This window comes from Dromaius novaehollandiae, chromosome 3 (genome assembly GCF_036370855.1).
Source record: "Dromaius novaehollandiae isolate bDroNov1 chromosome 3, bDroNov1.hap1, whole genome shotgun sequence".
Lineage (NCBI taxonomy): Eukaryota > Metazoa > Chordata > Aves > Casuariiformes > Dromaiidae > Dromaius > Dromaius novaehollandiae.
In genome coordinates, this window is record NC_088100.1 from 34,126,407 (window position 1) to 34,143,441 (window position 17,035).

The 17,035-nt window shown below is 37.8% G+C and overlaps 1 protein-coding gene across 1 annotated transcript in view; it reads left to right on the forward strand.

The window, feature by feature from the left end:
• KCNQ5 (potassium voltage-gated channel subfamily Q member 5) overlaps window positions 1–17,035 on the forward strand; it is a 306,273-nt gene that overhangs the window by 73,568 nt on the left and 215,670 nt on the right. The gene's annotated exons all lie outside the window — the stretch shown is intronic.

Consider the following 17,035-nt stretch of genomic DNA (forward strand, 5'->3'; position numbering starts at 1 on the left):
TTGAATGCTTTAAGTTGCTATTATGTCATCCTGAAAATACTAGATTTGAAGTAGGACGAATAGCTTTAATCATGTGTAAATAGATTCATTAAGAGGAATGCAAAGGTCCAGCAATTATTCATTCTCCGAGATTAGATTAAGAGTGTTGTGTTTAGAGTCTTGTATCTTAATAGACCACTTTAATTTTGTTCTATTTCAAAGGCACATTAATCTTCTCAGTGAAATGTATCCATTTATCCAACAAGAAGAAATGTTCCAAGGTATTCACGCAATTATTTGAAAACACCGGTGATTTTAATTTGAGGTTGGCCATAAATATATTTTACTTTGCACTTGCCATTGTTGCCTTGAGTATCTCAAGACATTGCTAAGCAGGAGGAATTCTCTACTGTAGAAGAGGAGAATGATTTTATAAACCAGTGGCTTATTAATGGCATTTATATCCTACTTCTCTGTGTCTGTCTGTTCAAATATGGTAATTCCTATATTTCTAATGTTTGCTTTCCTGTACAGAATTATTCAGCAATGTTTCAGTTTAGTTTCTAAAGAAGTAGACCATTTACATATATTTGCAAGACAGCTCTTGTATGTAACACAAATGTTATTTTCATACAGAAGATCATTTACATACACACACGAGTAATGCCTGTAGGTGAGAGGTCAGAAAGGAGCTAGAAGGTGCCACTTTTTTAGTTTATTTTAATAGTAATAAATATTTACTTACATCTACTCTCTACTATTTCCCTTCAGTACTGTCTCTCTTGATTCATACAGGTGTAAATATGGTCAGACCCAAGCCTATTACATCCAGGCTTGCTAATCTAGGGTAACTGCAGTCTCTAGGATAACTAGGATAATTGCAGTCTCACTGGTAAGATATTTTCAAAGGCATAGTTCATTACATATTCCCACACAGTTGCCTTGTATATTTTTGTATTTCTCAGGGGGCTTGAATATCATGGTTACCAAAAGACAGAAAACACAACACAGCAATAAAGAAATAAAAAGTATCTGGTGCCCCCAACCGGCCTCAGTTGAAGGGAAACAGTTGTGAGAACACTCATTTCATTTTGTTGTATTAGTCAACATTTTGTCTGTGAACTGGTTCAAAGATCTGGTTATACTGTCAGGTATCACATCAGAAAAGAATATATTGTTATATTTCTATATAGCTGTTGGTGTAACCTTTGCTCCATACCACCTTGATGTCTCAATCAGGTCATTGCCAGTTTGGAGGAAGTGCCATATTCTGGATAATCATAGTTTAAATGTGGCGTATGCAACAGCAGTCTGAAAGCCATCAGAAACAAGCAGTGGGGTGGATGGAGGCACCCAAAAAAGTTCTAATATGTAGAATTCTAGAATTCTGATTGATTAATCTTTTTAGCCCAATCTGACAACCAGTGTTCTACTTCTCTGACTGACCTTTCTAGTATACCCTTGAGACAATCAAATATGCTCTTGTAATTTTTACCTCCCTTGGATTAACTGACTCCACAGCCTGTTGTTTTTCTGATGATTTCTGTCTCTTGCCCTTGAAAGGTCCCTCCTCCCCAGTTCAGCTTGTGTGAAGGTTGTAAAGGCATCTGCTTTTCTTCTGCTGCTGCCACATCAATAGATGATCTTCTTGAACACGTACTCAGCCATAATCTCTCTGCTGATGACTCAAAGATCTGCTCCCGACCTACCTTCTCCTGTCCATGTGAATAGTTAGGCCCATTCTCTGGCATCTCATCTTGGTCAGTTGTCTGAAACTGAAATTTGAATTGATTTAAACTGAATTTAACTGAAATTTGAACAGAATTCATTTTTTCCGTTCCTGACTTATTCAGATGCTGCCCAATACCTCCTTTCTTGATGCATGTGGACACTTCTCTCTCTTTAAATTAGCACATTGCCTAATGACCTTAAGGGCATTTCTGACTCAGCCTTCTCCATAGCAACTCAGTGCCAGACGATGGCAAGTGTTGCAGGTCACTTGTGTGTGTGATCTCTGAGATCTCTCTCTCCCTTGTAAATCCCTTATTTGCGTCCCCACTGTCTTGCATTGCGATCACTGCAAATTTGTTTTCTCTTGCCTTGACTGTGTGCTTACGATATCCATGTAAAAAGGAGGATGATACAATGGTCTGTCCAGCTAGTCCATTTGACAGTCTCGACCCTGTGTCTATGAATCACTTCACTGGCTCCCCCTTCTCTTTTGTGTTAAACCTAAATGCTTGTCTTGTGTTTCTTAAACTGCCTGAACATAGTTGATCAAACTTGTTTCTAATATGCAATAGTTTAATTCCCTGATTAATATTTACTAAGACAAGTTATATGAAAAACTTACCATTTTCTCATTGGTTCAAAATTTTCCCTTTAGTCACAAATTACCTCTTTGCATTAAAGCTTCTGTCATAACAAAATAGCTGTAAAACACTGAAGGGAATGACCTTTCATTTCAAGATCAAGAAAATGATATGGAAATAAGTGGTTAAGTGGTTTGCTGAAACGGTCTGAAGTCACAGAATCATAGTTGGAAGAGTCTTTTGAAGGTCATACAATGCAACATCCCACTCAGCATACAAGCATCTCCAACACTAGAGCAGATCAGCCATGAATTTGCCCAGCCAAGTCTTGAAAATTTCCAAGGTTGGAGGTTCAACACATCTCTGAGGAAGCTGTTCCAGCCTGCACTACCCTTCTGGGAAGGTGTCAACTTCATATCTAATGTCCATCCCAAAAATGCGAAGCCACAGTTTAAGGTCATTGCCCCTTACTGCGTTGTCTGGCACTACCACGAAGAGCTCGGCTTCATCGTCTTTGTAACTTTCCTTTGGGTAGCTGCAGGCTGCTGTTGCATCACCCTTTTGCCCTTCTTTCCAGGACTGAACAAGCTCAGCCTTTTCACAACCCCTTTTCACAGGACACACATGCTGTAAGCCACAACCATCTCAGCTGCTCTCTGCTGGATCTTTCCTACTTCCTTCATATCGTTCTTGGTGTGTTAAAATATGTGTTAAAAGTTAAAATACCATTCTCCAGTGTGTTGATCACACTGTTCCTTGTGCCTTTCTTCTTTTTTAAGTAATTGCTGTAATCATTCTGTTTTCTTGTTTTTAAGAAAAACATTTTCTCTATAAAACAAATGAATAAATGGCCCTTCAGACTCTGCCTGATTTTCCAAAGCTGCAAATCTGCAAATTGAGCTCTTATATAGTAATTCAGCTTCCTTCCATCAGTGTAATTAAAAAAGGAATAAAAAATGATTATTACATTTTCTTGTAGTTTAGTCATGGTGCTGAGATCTATTTTACTCATTTAGTATTTATTAAATAGGTGCTGGTGATGTTGGAATAGCAAGGTACATGTGTAACTAGTCAGTGCCCAACAGTAATTTCTTTTAGTCATCTGGCCAACTTATTTTTGCTGTGAGTGAATATTATTGGGAGGAAGGAAAGCTCATGGCCTTTCAGTGTTGTAAGCCTTGTTTAGGGATGTCAGCCTGTTCCTGTCTCCCCTTTTGCCCTGGACTTTCAGCATTTTGAAGTCCATACCTGTTAGGGATTAGTATAGCAATACTACAGAATGGTAATAAAATAAATACAAGTGAACACTGATGTTAATATGGTGGTACCACAGTGCCTTTGTACGAATACTTTCTACTGATTTGTTTCCCTCCAGAATCTGCTCATTAGCAAAACCACAATTTTGGGGGCTTCTATAGCAGAGAATGTGTGAAACCTCCACTGTCTGGTGGAATGAATTTATGGAAGTGCAGGAAGTGCAGATCTCCGGTCGGCCGTGTCTCTCCCAGAGGTGGATCTCCAAGAAGTTGGGAACTGAACCACTCAGTTAGGGAAAGACAGTATTTTTTCCAAAAATAGAAAACAAAGATCAGACTGAATACAAGACAGGTTCAAGGGATCCATGGCATACTTTAACTTAATGTTTCTTCTGCCAAAGTGTTGCAGACTGCAGCAGACCTGGTGACATTAGTTAGTTGTAGGTCATTTGATGTTTAGTATAGCCAAAGGACACTGTCAAAGTGTCAGCTTTTCAATATGATGCCCTTATACTTAGGACTGTGAAGGCATTTTTAAATAAGAGCATTTTAAGATGTCTGAAAGGCATTTTGGAAGCATTTAAGTACAAATCAAATGGTGAGAACTTGTTGTCTTGGAGGAACTGCTTTTTGAAGATATCAGTTGTGTCTGGCTTCTATTACTTAATGGTATGTTCTGTCTTTTACTGTGCAAGTGTTTTTCAGCCTGCCGCCATTTTTCTCATTTGCCTCGATTTGAATACTTCTGCATTTTCATACACTAGAAACAGCAGCAACAGAAAGCAGTGATTCTATAAGCTGAATTTACATATTTAAATAGAGGAGAGAAGCCTTTTATTTTAGTGTTTCTGCAATCACTGTAATAAGTATATCTAAAATAAGAATGTTTGTTTTTATTTGTAGTTAAAAACACTACTTAATTAGATTAGGTATTAGGAAACCCAGAATTATCCGAATTAACGAAAGGTTCTTGATAATTACTTCCCTCATTTTTCACCAAGTGGCATTTCTCAGATGAAGTTATAATTAATCACAAGATTGCAGATTTTTTTTTACAGTTTAAGTACAGTAATTTTTATTAAAACATGGAAGCATTAGTAACTTATGAGAACAAAAGTAAGTATGATATAGGGAGAATTTGCTTATTTAAACAGTATTTATGTCTCATTTTAAAAATATTGGTGTAATAGTAACAGTGCAAGGAATGTCATATGTTATTCTTTAAAATTCTAATAGAATGTGCACTTTCATGGTTAAACAGAATTGTAGTGACAACTAGATCAAGCCCAGAGAGGTGCTGTTGAAAGCGGACTTTGGCAATGCCACTGAATGCTATGGAGGTGTGCAAGTTTAAGGGAACAGAGCTTTCTCATTAGAAGGTCTATTCTAGTTGATTGCTAAATGCCTAAAAGGTCAAGAAAAATGTTGGCTGTAAATTTCAAAAGCACAGCTTTCAAATGAATAGATTGTTTGAGGTTTTCAGTTCTAGGGAAGCCACTTTATTCACATCATATCATATTCTGAATGTTGAAGATAATTGAAAAATAGGCCACCTAAGGTACCTCAGAATCATCAGCAACTCCTGGAATACATCACAAACCATTTCTTTGGTGGTAAAATATGATCATTTCTGACTGAAATCTGTGTCCTTTATATATCCTGAAGTAACTGAAATTAGAAAATTTAACAAGAGAACATGCAAAAATTCATTACACTTCAAAAAATACATAGTTACCCTGAAGTGTAAGAGGATTAGAAATAAAGCAGAACTGGTTAAATACCTGAATTTTTCAAACCCTGTGCTTGATTACATTAGCTTTTTTTCTTGTCTGTGGACTTACTGCAGAGAGTTTATTATTTTATCACATTTCCTTATTTATTCATTCAAATTAGCTGGAATTTTTGCAGATGGTTTTTAGCTGTTTGGATCTATTCAAAGCAGTTTGGGGAAGAACTCAGCATGGAACAGTGCTGGTTCCCTGTGTGATTGATGAGATGGAAGAGGCAGGATGACACCCAACTGAACAACAGCAACAAGGAAACCCTCTGCCACTCATGTTTTACTCACACACATAAACCCTACTCTAGGTGCTGCTCAGCCAGGCACTGTAACCAGGTATTTAAATGTTTGCAATAAACACCAAAGGAAACAAACTTGACTGAGGTTACTTCTCCTAAAAATCTTACAGTTTCTTTGCGCTATTTTCCATATTGTTTTTGTTCTTTGAACATAAGCCACCTCTGGGGATCAGAGCTAGTGCCACATTACTATTTTGGCTTAAAAATGACTTCCAATTATGTGGGCTGGAATACCTCCATAAAAGTCTCTGAACATAGCATATGTAAGCACCACATTATATTTCAGTGTAATTTGAAATAGCTTGGATATTAAAATGGGGTTTGGGAGAGAAATTGTGATCACTCTCAGTCACAATAACAAGGAGTACTTCTGCGGACCTGAAAAATTCTGCTTGCTGTATTCTCCAGGCAGGCTAGATGAGTGGTCAGTGAGGTGGATTGGGAACTGGCTGAATGGCAGAGCTCAGAGGGTTGTGATCAGCGGCGCAGTCCGGCTGGGGCCTGTAGCTAGCGGTGTCCCCCAGGGGTCAGTACTGGGTCCAGTCTTGTTGAACTTATTCATCAGTGACCTGGTTGAAGGGACAGAGTGCACCCTCAGCAAGTTTGCTGATGAGACAAAACCAGGAGGAGTGGCTGATAGAGCAGAGAGCTGTGCTGCCATTCAGAGAGACCTGGACAGGCTGTAGAGTTGGGTGGAGAGGAACCTCATGAAGTTCAACAAAGGCAAGTGCAGGGTCCTGCACCTAGGGAGGAATAACCCCATGCAGCAGTACAGGCTGGAGGCTGACCTGCTGGAAAGCAGCTCTGTGGAGAAGGACCTTGGGAGTCCTGGTGGACAGCAAGTTGACCATGAGCCAGCAATGTGCCCTTGTGGCCAAGAAGGGCAATGGTATCCTGGGGTGCATGAGGAAGAGCGTTGCCAGCAGGTCAAGGGAGGTGATCCTCCCCCTCTACTCAGCCCTGGTGAGGCCACTTCTGGAGTCCTGTGTCCAATTCTGGGCTCCCCAGTACAAGAGAGACATGGAGCTACTGGAGCAAGTCCAGCAAAGGGCTACAAAGATGATTGGGGGACTGGAGCATCTCTCTCATGAGGAAAGGCTGAGAGAGCTGGGCCTGTTTAGCCTGGAGGAGAGAAGACTGAGAGGGGATCTTATCAATGTGTACAAATATCTGAAGGGAGGGTGTCAAGAGGATGGGGCCAGACTATTTTTAGTGGTGCCCAGCGACAGGACAAGAAGCAACGGGCACAAACTGAAACACAGGCAGTTCCATCTGAATATGAGGAAAAACGTCTTTACCGTGAGGGTGACAGAGCACTGGAACAGTTGCCTCAGAGAGTCTGTGGAGTCTCCATCTGTGGAAAGATTCAAAACCCTCCTGGGTTGTGCAGCATGATCTAGGTGACCCTGCTTGAGCAGAGGTGTTGGACTAGATGATCTCTAGAGGTCCCTTCCAATCTCAACCATTCTGTGACTCAAGTGAGCTCTTCTGCTGTGGTTGAGGGGTGGCTGTCTGGTCATTTGTTGGTCATGTGTGTGTCATTGGCAGAACCTACCTATGGCAGAATTTAAAAAAAAATGGGTCAGAAGGGGAAATCGTGTAGAGATTTGTGTCTTTAAATATGTTTAGGGAAGCAAGGCAAGGGGAGCACGGTTTAAGAGCATGGGAGGGATCTCGAAAGGTTTGTGATGAAATCTCAGTTTGGTACTTTATGTAATTAAAAGTATCCATTTGCATAGTTTCATGGTTTCTTTGGGTGTTTTTCTGCATCCAAGCAGAGAAGCTATTGAATTTTTACATGCCCCTGAAGTTATTCGTGGTCTGCAAGGTCTCTCTGTGGTGTCCTAGGTGTTCTTTGGTTGACCTGCCTAAGGATGCCTTGAAGTGGATCAGCTGATGATTTGCCTTGCAGCAGCTGGGAGAATGGTAAGAGCACACCGATAGGCAAAAAGTAGCCATTCATACTGATTCAGTATAAGTTGAATTTGGATGTTGTTTCTTTACTGAGTCTCTGTTGGAAAATGTCACGTTCATAATTCTTTTGCAAGAAATCTGATGTTTCTTTTCTGCTCTGAGGAGTCTGTTCATTGGTTCCTGTTTGTGGCTTTTGAGGCCTAACGGGGCCCCCATACAGTTGGCAAGAGGATATACATGCAGCAATTCATATTCGTACAGAATATATACACACTACAGCACTGCAGTAGGAGCTAAGGAGTAGAAAAGGGAAAATACTAGAAAATAAGGCTCCAGTGTGGCCTGGAAAAGCCTCATTTCACTTTGGATAACAGTATTCATTTATAAATCTTCTCCTTTGCTGTGACTGCTCTTTGTCTGGCATAGGAGTTTATAAATATTTGAAACAGGTATTGCTTCCCAGTTTGAGGAACTCAGGCTTTAAGAAATCAATTCAGTTGTCTATCTGGTGATACTTGGAAAAGAGCATCTGGCCTTCTACTGATGTATGTTAACTGCTAGGTCCTTGGTCTGCATTTGGCCAAGGTGCATAACCTGTCAAATCATATGCCATCTAGTTGGGTGTTACAGCCTGTGAGAAACGGATCAATCCCCTTGCTATTTGAATTTCATCAGGCATGTCCTCTTCAACAAATGCTGCTTATTGCAGCAGGAAAGGAAAGCCAAAAACTGATCTTGAATTCTTGCATCCTGCCAGGTCATGTTGGATTCAGACACGGCATCATCATGATGCCAGTGTTGTATGTATGCCGTGCCCTAAAGGGGGCTTCATTTTTCAGACCTGCTGATGGCCACTCAGTTCCTCTCAACACAATTTTGTGAACTGGTGGTTTGTTATCAGGTATTTTTTTTCTCACAAATCCGTAATGCTTTGACAGCAGTCAATAAGCACAATTTTAAGATTTTACAGTATTTTGGATTTATTTTAAAGGCAGAGTATAATATCAACCTGTGCTATTCTCATGCTCTTCCTTACTATTTTTTATTTCCTCTTCATTTTCTTTACTTCTATCCAACCTCACAACCTTTTATAAAGGTAGCAGGTATCTGAGGGCAGTACGTAGGAAAGAAAGACCTTTCTGTTTTCTCTTGTAGATTTTAACTTAGAATGGCTGATTCAGCACATTACAGATGCTTGTGCTTTTGTTGCCAGTGAGGAATTAGCAAATATTTATGATAAGAGTTTGCCTTATCTCAGAGACTGAGAAAGATAATGGTAGCTCTCAGTGACGAGGATGCAAGTGCTGCAATCATGGACTTCTTACTTTCAGAGTTTGCCCAATTCAAAAATAAATGCTTTTGCCCTTGAACTAAAAAGGCAAGTAAGATGTACTCTGTGAAGGGAGTTCGAAGTTGCTACATTTGGAAAGACGAAAACATCGATGCTTATCCTGATAGTTTAATACACTTTATTAAGTAATAGAAGACTGTATACAATAGAGTCCTGGATCACTTACATAGCTTCTTCACTGAAAGGTCAACATAGTGAATGAGTAACATCTTTATTTTTTTAGAATCACTGGACTTGGGTCTATGTGAAAGAAACCCATCTTTCACAGAGAAACAGCAGAACATCTCAGATGTCAGATGAAAAAATTTTCAGAATAGGGTTGTGTTATTTTTGAATGTATAATTTCATGTGACACAGGCATTCAGAAAACCTTGCTTCTAAAGACAAAATCAGATGAACTGTGTTGATTTTTATTATTTCCAGGCAGATATTTAAAGTGTTAATCTGTTCTCTTGTGACTAATGACCATTTGGGAAGATGAGAATATAAGGTCCATTTTTTCTGTGCTTTAGAAACTCCAAAGCAAATACATTTAATGTAGCTATCAACCTCATAAACTTCTCAACTGGGAAATGTTGTAAATTATGGGAACAGAGATACAGCATGCAATAACATTTTAACATCTTGTTATGTCAGTGTAACAGCATAAAAGATATACATCAGGAAGAGACCAGCTCTGGCAAATTTGAGGCCAGTTCTAATTCTGTCCATCTGCAATCACTTCTTTTCCTAGCTGGACATGGAATTAGCTAATGTAATCCCTGCTATCTCATCCCTCATTAAAAAAAAGCTTTGCCACTAGAAATCTATCGAAAAGTTCTGAGAAATAGAAACGATTAGCCTAAACTGTAGGTTACCAGTCCTACCTATTGCTGCTGGAATTATTATATCTGCAAGTTACATGATGATTTTATATGTAAAGCTGCAGTTTTTAAAGTTCAAGTGTTTCTTCCTCATTTAGATGCAGATCTGAAAGAACAGTGAGCCCTACTAGTTTAAGTAATTTTGTATCTTCAAGAAATTTACACACTTCCTAAGGAAGAAAGTCAAATGCAGCTGTTATTCCCATTTTTTTTCCAAGATACATTAGTATTAAGTTATTCAGTTTGCTTCTGATTTTTCCTGTTATTTTTTTGTTTGTAAGACATGCCGATTACCACTACAACTTATTTTCACTGTGATCTGACCATCTTGTTTCTCCAAAATAGCCAATATTGTAACTGAAATTTCATTTATGTTTCATTAATGTAGCTTGCTGCATTTTAAAATTAATGAAGCAAAAAGCATTCTAGCAAGCTTCACCATTATTGTTTGAATTACTCCATCATTACAGTGTAGATAACTTACTGGTACTGTTTGTTGTCCTTTGTCTTTTCTATATTCTGTACATTTTTGTTGCAATTGTTTTTTTTTCTTAATCTTTATAGCTAGCTTTTGCAAATAGGATCATTAAAAATTACTGCCTAGGCATAAAAATATTTTCGTGAAGCAATGTATTTGTTATGTTAATCTTTGGATGAAGCTGCGAAATAGCAGAGGTGGACCTTCCATGTTCTTGTACATCTTGAATCGAGACTTACCCCACAACCCAGCATAATTCTTGCAGAGGACCTATATTCTTCAAACTGAGAGACAAAATGTTCCAGGTCACCTCAACCTGTTGTCTCCAATAACCTGCCTCGTAGTGTACAAAGAAGCACTTGAAGATGAGAGAATGCAAAGTTGTAACAGAAGAAGTCAGCGAAGACCCAGACAGTAATGGCACCTATAAACTTGTCAGCTTGATGCCTCATCACTGATGAGATGAAGGCCAACAATAATGTCCAAGTACAATGACTCTGACACAGAAATAGTGGAAAAGTAGTCAAATACAAAGGGCATCCAGACCTGGAAAAATAAATCTCCTTGGATACTGAAACAAAATGAAGCCTGAGCTCCTGAGGTCAAACAGAACATTAATTTTCTAATTACACCATAAAATGTCATAGTCCTTTCAGTTCTCTCTCTTCAATTCACGTTTTGCTTAGTTCACAGGATCCCACATGATTTTGCCATAGTTACTAATGTACTTTTAGCATTATTGATAAATAACCACTGCTGCTTCTTCCTGTTATGTTCTCAGGCTTTTGTTTGTCTCATAAAATCTTAACGTTTTATCGGAACAAAGAATGTCTACACAGTGTCAAATTGTGTCTGAAGTTATCGGCAAAAATACATATTCTCCTGCTGCTTTGCTTGTAAATTAAAAATTTTTGAGGCATTTAATCTTTATTCACATAGACCTTTTTAAGTTTTAGATTTTAGAAGATTTCTATTAACTGTTCATTTACAAACATTCAAAAGTTTTACAATGTCTGGCTGTGGGAATGCGCTTTATCTGACATTGAGTTCTTCTATTATATATTAAAATATTCCCTCAATACTAAAGTAAACTGAATGAAAGCTTGTGTTTATTGATTACAGCATGTGCCATGGGGTTTAAGAGACTGAGGGAAGGTTAGCACACTGCATTAGGAGTAAGTGAGCATACACTAAAACAGAATAGCAGAGCCAGAAAGGAAGTGAGAAAATCCTATAGACGAGAGTTATCAGGTTATCTCTGCTTCTGTATAGAGAAGCAGATTGATGGATCTGAGGTTTTTAGTGTGAAAGCCTTAATTTATTTTATAAAGAAACCAAACAAATTAAAGACTTTAAATTAGGATTTAACACATTTGAGTAGATTCTGGACAATCAGCAAAGATTTCCTTTACCTGCCCAATGTTTTTCTGGGATTGCTGCAGGAGGAGAAAAGAGGACTTGTATTTTTATTCTCTATTCTAGTTAATTCTATTCTTATCTTTTAAAATATAATCAGATAAGATAATGAAGTCCAATATTGTGCTATAATGTTTATTTCTACTTCTCTGTCTTTTACCCAGAGTCTCAAAGCTGATACCCATTCTAGTAGATTATAATTTTGCCCTATATTATCAAATGTCTCATAAGAACTGATGTTTAGGTACCATACTGTCCAGCAGAAATGTCTGAGATGGAAGTTCTCAAAAGTGTATATTTTAAAATGTCTTACTTCTTTACATAATCAGATCATCCAGTTATATGTCCAGGAAATGTTCTTTCAAATGAAAGAAAAGACAAGATACATGGATGAAATGTTTGCCTGCTCTGATTAAACTCATATCAAGTGGACATTTTTATTAGTAGCATGTGAAAGAACTCATTATACTAATTTATGCAGCCTGAGCAAAATTTAACTCTCTGTTTAGGCTGTTGTAATTGTCTTGTTAAGTGATAATTTAGCAAGAATTAAATAGTTTAACAAGAATGTAGTTATCACTTTATTTGATGGGTCACATAAAAGTGTTACTGATGCCAGATTTGTTGTACTTTGCTTCCTTTATTTTGATTTCTTGGGGAAAAAATTGTCAGATTAAAAAAGAAGTGAATTTATTTTTTTTTCTCTTGCCTAGCTTTTGGGTTTTTTTCTACCTTTGTTGATTGGCATGTTGTAGTTCATCTTTTACTGCTGAGATAGGTCACCGCATTAGCTTTGAACATATAAGCTTCCCGAAGGAATTTATCTTTTAAGTACAGAAAGCTACCAGACCAGTTAAAATACCAAAGGAATACTCACAGTTTGACAAGCAAGGGCTGAAAAGAACAGGAAATGTTGCATCTGATTAAATAGTGGTCATGCTATTCTGCTGCTCTGGCAAATTGAAGATGAGATGTATAGCTAAATGACTGGAGTTTAGACTTAGAGTGTTCTGTCAGAACTCACTCGTTAATTATGCCATTGGTGAAATCTGCTCTTATAGTAAATAACATATTAATTTTGATTAATGCCATGTATAATTCACTTTGTAGCAAGAATCTGTAGTTTCATGCATTTGGTAACATATTTTAATGTTATCTGGATGACTCCAACTTTAAAGTTCAGTTTTACTACACCTAAAGCTGTCTATTTCACCAGTTATTGTAACAGCAGGAATTATTCTGTATGTTAAAACATTCCTTGTCCACTTATCTCCTTATTTATGAATGGAATCATTAACAACCTGGAGACATAAGAAACAGATTTGAACACACGTGCTTTTAAAACCTTCTTGACTATCAACTAAAAGCTTTGTAACCTCTGAACTCACTTGAAGATGCAAATTCTAAGAAGAATGATGATAGGAAAGTACAATGCATTTTAAGAGGTTTCTATAGAGTCTAGGTTTGATTTTGATTTGTGGGGATTATAGAATGTCATTGGCACCCGCTGGTTGAGTGCTACATGGCAGCATGTTGAACTATCAGAAGCACATTTTTGGAATATTATTTTCAAGTGAATACATATTCTATCTGCAATGAATTTGGAAAGGATTATTATGCTCTTGCTTTCTGAGATCAGAACACCATTTTATATCCAGAGAATGTGCAAAAAAGAAAGTCTCAATAGGCAGAACAATTTGTTTCCATCTTGCTGAAAATTTTTCATTTAGGATTATAAAACACTAAGTAAAATGTTCAAGTTCTATTGTATTGCAGGTTTTTGTACATTATTCTTTGTGTAAGCATGCACAAAAAGCTGGAACTAAAGCAGACTATGTGCATTCTAGCTGCTGTGTTTCAACAGCTGCACTCATTTAGGTGGTATTTACCCTGGTAATGATTATTTTAATGAAATCACAGTCTAAATTGGTGGTATCAGGGAGCAGTCTGAGAATAGCAAATGATTTGGTACCAAATTAGCAGATAGAGAGGGAAGTGCTGAGAAGTTGACTTGTGTGGTTGTTCAACAGACTGTTACGTGCTGCACAAATACTCAGACTGAAGCAAAAAATGCCGTTCCCCATGTGTCTTCTCTAGTACTTTGTTCAGCAGGAGCATACTGAGCCCTAAAGCATCTGAAATGTGGTGAAAATTGGAACTTGAGGTTGCAAGCACCAAACCAGCTTGAAAACTAGCTAGACAGAGTTTGGCAACCTTTCTGAACTGTAGCAATGAACAAAAGATAGGATATTGTCCCATTTCTAGTTGAAATGTTTGCAGTGGTGCTCTTATTCCAGAATGTCTCTTCTAAAAAGAAGTACACTGAGACTTTTAATGTGTTCAGTTAACATTCATATTCCCTATCTGAAAGTTTGCTTTGAGAGGTTTCTGCAGAAAGTCAGCAAAAAAGCATTTGTCCATAGGTATGTAATAGCAAATAACCAGACAGGCTGTGCTGGGGTATGTTACGTGGCATTGAAACTCAGCTGGCTCCCAACTAATTTGAGGCACATAATTAAGAAGGCTAATTCAGAACTACCAGTCATCTGCAAGACTCTATCCATAACCTATTAAGAAAAATCAGCAACTCTAGCAAACAATTCAAATCTTAGCAGGACTGAATTTCTTTGAGAGGTTCCTACCTGTCTCTATCAACCTTGGCAGCCATGGTACCTGAAACTAGTTTTGGGTGAATCTGGATTAGAATGTGTACTTGTGTAGAAAAAGCCAAGCTAGGTTTATTTAGCGCACCACTGGACACTTGCTGCGGCTTTTGTCTCTTGTAGTAACACAGTTTTATCCTGGTACGTGTTCCTCAGCAGGAATTGTCAAATCTTTGCCTGTTTCAAGAAGTATTCCAAAGAAGATGTATTAAACTAGACAACAGTACTAATTCTGATCAAGTTTGAATCTTGGTTTTCCGGTGCGGCAGACTCTGAACAACAGACTAGACAACCAACAGACAGCAGTGACTGCTACCTATTGAATTCAGAAGTAAAAGTGATAGAAGTGACAGAAGTCTCTATTTTACTAGAAAACATGTTTAGTCCTGTTTCTATTGGTTGTTCAACAAGGGGTAGCCTTGAGTAGGAGTATTCTGCAAAGTTTATTCCAAGCTACAATTACGTTCACCTAAAAAATGCTGCCCCACTTTCATTCCTCAACAGGGGCAGAAACCTCCTTGTTGAGATATGGCATAAGTAGGCCAATTGTCGGTACTGTGCCAAAGTTGAACTTGAGAGCTAGTAAAAATTACCATTGTGTTAAATATGCATTGATTTTTGTCGTATATTTCCTCTTGTGTGAGTGAACTTCCTAATTATGCTTCTCTGGTGCTCTTAGAAAAATAAAAGTTGTCATGGTAGTTGTTCAAACATAACAGATGGCTGATTCTTCACTTCTTTCACCATCTGAAGTTGATTATGATTTAAGCAGGATGTGCACACTGCTGTTTTGATTGTGAATGATTTGATGCTCATTTAGCAAGGGTAAGTGTTTGGTTGTAGGCACAGCTGTGGAATGTGCATTTATACCTGGAGAACAGATAGTAGAATAGGTGTTAAATTTTTCCATCTGTACAAATGGGTGAAGAATTCTGATTAGTGTTTGCATTCATTTCACATGTCTGTTTACCTAGCTCTAAGTGCCTTTTGTATTTCTTTCTTCAGCAGTTTATTTGTATATAGTAAAGGAGCTGGTCTGGATATCCCTGTGTAACTTAGCCTACCTCTACAGTTCCTTATTTCTTACATATTTCACATCAAGTAGTGCTTAGTTCCCAAAGCATAAGTATGTGAATACTAGGATACTTCAGACAAAAAAAGGAAAAAGTGGTGTTAGGGGTTAGAGTTCATAAGGAAAATTTTAAACAACTTAGAAATTATGTCTGCAAGCCTGGGCATTTCTAGAATGGGATTTCTCTCTGGGAGACATTATCAGGGTAGTACGCTAACTGTCATATTAAAGTCAGGGAGGAGGAAGAAAGAGTGTCTGGTGCTTTGCTGGAACTTCTTTTATAATTTTCATTTCAAAAGTTATGTGAAGGACAGTCAGGGACCTGGACTAGAGTTTATCTGTGTGGCCTCTTTAAATATAAATACAGCTAAAGACTTAGCACTTCAGGTTTATTAGTTTCTACAATACTTTTTTTGTAAATGCAGGACTCTGCCATTCAGTCAATATATTATAGAAATGTCTAAATTTTATCAGTGCAATCCAAACATTGCAATGTGCCAAATGTTTTCATTTTAACTAACTGATCAGGGTTTGAGTGCTTGGCTCTTTGCAGAAAACACTGAATTCTTCTAACTATAAATTCTTGTAATTATGAATAATGCCTTTCTTATATTTGATAACTGACAAGTGCATTGACAATTTGAAATAAGGAGCTTCAAAGTAGTTGGTAGTGAACTTCTGATAAACCACAGATGCAGCTTTGGATTGGGTAAAAGACTAGCTTTGAAAAAGAAACCACCACTTTCTCCCTTGCTACCCAGAGCTCTAAAAGTGATAACCAAATTGTTAACTTTATCTACAGATAAAGTTCCATTTTTCAGAGTGGTCCCTTCCCTCTGCAAAAAGATTGAGAGCTGATCTGGTAACCTGAAGTGGTTTAAAATGGTGTCTGGATAAGATGCCAATTCAGATAGTAAACTAATGCCACAGTTGAAATAGCTGTTACCTTTCAGATATCAACATAACATGTCTTATCAGGAGGGTCTAAGCAAGGTTCTGCAAATCTCATAGCATTTGAGTCACAAAAAAATCACAGTTTTTCTTTCCAGAGCTGGAAGTGATTCTGCACTCTTTTCATGGTTTCAAAGATTTTAAAGCTAAGACAGTCATGAACATCTTTCGTAATTCAGGCTATAGAATCGTGGCCATATGTCATTATTCAGCCCCGTAACTCATGATAAAAACAGAACCTTCTTTTGTATGAAACCCATTTACTTGGCGAAACAATCCTACACTAACCTTCATAAGAACTTACATGTTATCTCTAGCTAATTCTTGCATCTTCAGCTTCTTATGATCTTATTCCTCTATCTCTAAAGAACCCCCTAATATGAGAAGTTACTCTTCTTGCTACAGTTCTCTAAACCTGCCTTCTGATAAGCCATTCAGTGTGAACTTCCACTAAGGTCTGATCACATAACCTGTGTTTTCCAGACCTTGAGCTACATTATTATAACCTTCTCTGAGGCTGTCTGTCTGAAGTGAATGAAAAATTAAGTTGCACTTAGCCTTCCAGCACAAAACGTAAAGCTCTATTCAGAAGGACTGTCACTGGTGCTCTCTTTTCCAGCAAATGTGTCATCTGCACACTTCACCTCAGAAACGAGGTTAGGTGTTCTCTGTGTGTGCATGCATTTATTACAGAATATTCT